Source organism: Leptonychotes weddellii, chromosome X, assembly GCF_054177405.1.
Source record: "Leptonychotes weddellii isolate Sample4059 chromosome X, ASM5417740v2, whole genome shotgun sequence".
Classification (NCBI taxonomy): domain Eukaryota; kingdom Metazoa; phylum Chordata; class Mammalia; order Carnivora; family Phocidae; genus Leptonychotes; species Leptonychotes weddellii.
The window spans coordinates 43,680,605-43,684,213 of NC_138385.1; the positions used below are offsets into that span (position 1 = coordinate 43,680,605).

General features: G+C 37.3%; 1 pseudogene; it reads left to right on the forward strand.

The window, feature by feature from the left end:
- The first annotated feature begins 1,069 nt into the window (after window positions 1-1,069).
- Window positions 1,070-3,094, forward strand: LOC102727386 (neuropilin and tolloid-like protein 2; annotated as a pseudogene).
- Window positions 3,095-3,609: the final 515 nt, after the last annotated feature.

Here is a 3,609-nt window from a genome sequence, read left to right on the forward strand (position 1 = left end):
GATCAGTTCTAACAGGTGTGTGTGTGTATGTGTGTGTGTGTGTATGTGTGTGTGTGTGTATGTGTATAACCTTTAGGGATTTTCTACATATAAAATCATGTCATCTGCAAACAGAGACAATCTTACTTTTTCCTTTCCAATTTGAATGTCTTTTATTTCTTTTCTTGCCTAATTTCAATGGTTGGAACTTCTATTACTATGTTGAATAGAAAAGCTTTCTGTCTTTCATCTTTGAGCATTATGATAGCTGTGGGCTTTTCATATGTGGCCTTTCTCATGTTGAGGACGTTATATTCCTACTTTATTGAGCACTTTTATCATGAATGTTATATTATGTCAAATGCTTCTTCTGCATCAATTGAGATAATCATGACTCTTTTCCTTAATTCTCTTAATGTGGTATACTAAAATGATTTATTTTTGTATGTTGAATCATCCTTGTATTTCAGGAATAATTCTCACTTCATCATGATATATAATCCTTTTAATATGCTGCTGATTTCACTTGCCAATATTCAGTTGAGAAGTTTTGCTTCAATATTCATATGAGATATTGGTCTGTGGTTTTCTTTTCTTGTACTGTCTGTCTGATTTTGGTATCAGGATAATGCTGGCCTCAGACTGAGTTAGAAAGTCTTCTCTCTTCATTTCTTCAGAAGAGTTTGAGAAAAAAAATGGTGTTAATTTCTTTCTGAGATTTCTTAGAATTCATCAGCAAAGCTATCAGGTCATAGGTTTTTCTGTATTAGAGGTTTATGATTATGGATTCAATCCCCTTATATATTATAGGTCTATTCAGAGTTTCTATTTGCTCTTGAGTCAGTTTTGGTAGTTTGTGTGTTTTTAGGAATTTATCCATTTCATCTAGGTTATCTAATTTGTTGGTGTGGAATTGTTCACGGTATTCTCTTTTAATCCTTTTATTTTTGTAAAATTGTTAATATGGTTCCCACATTCATTTCTGATTTTAGTAATTTGAGTTATCTTTCTTTTTTCTTAGTAAAACTTGCTAAAGTTTTATCAATTTTGCTATTGATTTGTAGTTTCATTCTATTGTGATCAGAAAAGATACTTGGAGCCTGGGCTTCCCATACCCACAACTTTGATGGTACAGACAGAGTGCCAAGGACCAGGAGGCAGAGCCTGTTTGGGGGGCTTGGGCATGGGAGGCTGTAGGACCTTAGCCCTTCCCCATGGGGAGACAGCCTGGTGGCTAGCAATGGGGAGGAGTGGGACTGCTGCTGTGCCAGGCCATGAATGCTGAGCTGTTGCCCCCTCCTCCTCACTGCTGCCTCAGTCCCTGGCAAAACTCATGGTCACTTGGGAACATGGCCCTGGAGCAGCTTTGCACCATCCTCAAAGTATTGTTAATATCAATACTTGTAGTAGAAGGGATTATGGTGGCCTAAAAGACCCAAGAGGTTTTCCTCAAATGTTTGGTGACCCTTGAATGTTCAGTCTTATTTATGAGAAGAGCACCAAAATCTGATCATTAGCTGTCTGAAAGTGTAGAAATGACTTGTTTACTGTGGCCCTTACTGAATGACAAAATATTGGAATCAAACATATTTCTGCAACCCAGTGTGGAATTTGGGTTCCAACCAGCAATGGAGGTCATTTGCTTCACCAAATTATCCTGACTCTTTTCCACCAAATAAGGAGTGCATCTACATTTTGAAAGCTGCTCCATGTCAAAGAATAGAGTTGACCTTTGATGAACATTATTATATAGAACTATCATTTGAATGTCAGTTTGACCACTTGGAAGTTCAAGATGGCCCATTTGGTTTCTCTCCACTTACAGATTGTTACTGTGGTGTGAAAAAGCCCTCTACTAATTAGATCAACAGGGAGGTTAATGTGGATTAAGTTTAGTTCTGATGAAGAACTTGAAGGATTGGGATTTCAAGCAAAATATTCATCTATTCCAGATCCAGATTTTATTTACCTAAGAGGTATTTTAAATCCCATCCCAGATTGCCAGTTTGAGCTCTGAGGAGCTGATGGAATAGTGTTTTCTAGTCAGGGAGAACAAGAAGAAAAAACAAAACCTGGTGAAACAATTGATTGCATATGGACATTTAAAGCTATTCCAAAAACTAAGGTTTATTTGAAGTTCCTCGATTATCAAATGGAGCACTCAAATGAATGCAAGAGAAACTTCATTGCAGTTTATGATGGAAGCAGTTCTACTGAAAATCTGAAGACCAAGTTTTGCAGCACTCTGGCCAATGAGGTAATGCTGAAAACAGGAGTTGGAGTGATCCAAATGTGGGCAGAGGAAGTTGTTCACCTAAGCAGGTTCAGAATGTTCTTTACTTCCTTTGTGGAACCTCCCTGTACAGGTAGCACTTCCTTTCTTTTTTCTTTCTTTCTTTCTTTTTTTTTTTTTAGATTTTATTTATTTGAGAGAGACAGAGAGAGGGAGAGCCAGGGGGAGAGTGAGAGGGAGAAGCAGACTCCCTGTTGAGCAGAGAGCCTGATGTGGGACTCAATCCCAGGACCCTGAGTTCATGATCTGAGCTGAAGGCAGATGCTTAACCAACTGAGCCACCCAGGCGCCTCTAGGTAGCACCTTCTGTTACAAAAGCAACATGTGCATCAATAATTCTTTAGTCTGTAATGGTTTTCAGAAATGTGCATACCTTTGGGATGAAAATCATTGTAAAGAAAAGAAAATAAGGAGGACTATTTGAACAAATCACTAAAACTCATGAAACAATTACTGGCATTACATCAGAGATTGTCTTGGTCCTTCTCATTATTTCTATTTTAGTACAAGTGCAACAGCCTCAAAAAAAGGTCATGGCTTGCAAAACTGCTTTTAATAAAACTGGATTTCAGGAAGCATCCAATGTCAAATAAAGCAGGACCAACCTAAGTTCCATGGAACTGCCTTTCCAAAATTATTTTGCACAACCACAGTCAATGAAAACATTTAATAGCACCTTCAAAAAGAGTAGCTACACTTTCAACAGGCACATGAGTGCCCTCAACAGGCCCTAGAAGACAGAGTAATGGAGGAGATTCCTTGTGAAATTTATGTAGGGGGCAAGAAGATTCTGCACAAACATCCATATCTATTGATTTTTAATCTTCTACTATAGGAGAAATTAATTATTAAGTATGTACCTATGCAGCCTACAGAGGACCATTACTCTTCAGCAGCCAACGCTTTTCTATCAGAACTAGGAAGACCTTCATTTCCCATTAACCTATTGTAATGGTGAAGTTTTTATTATCTCAGCCAGTCTATATGTTAAACCAGCCAAGGAACCTACTCCATTCAGTGAAAAAAAAAATCATTTATTGCTCGGTGTCACATAAACAAAGTACCAGTTAAGTAACATTTGAAGAGGGGAGTGGTTGTGCTGAGCCAGGCTCAGGCTGCTTGTTAGTCTTAGCAACAGGAATACTGTTCTTGATTGATACAGCTTCTCAAAATTTTGATCCCATACTAAGTTTAAAAGTAAGATTTTTCTTTACATTATTTTTGTTTTTCTTTTCTCTAAATTTAATTTGTTTTACAAGTCAGTGATTTTACCATTTCAGTTACTTACATAAATATAAATGGTTAATGTACCACACATATTTCAATATAGGCTAGAA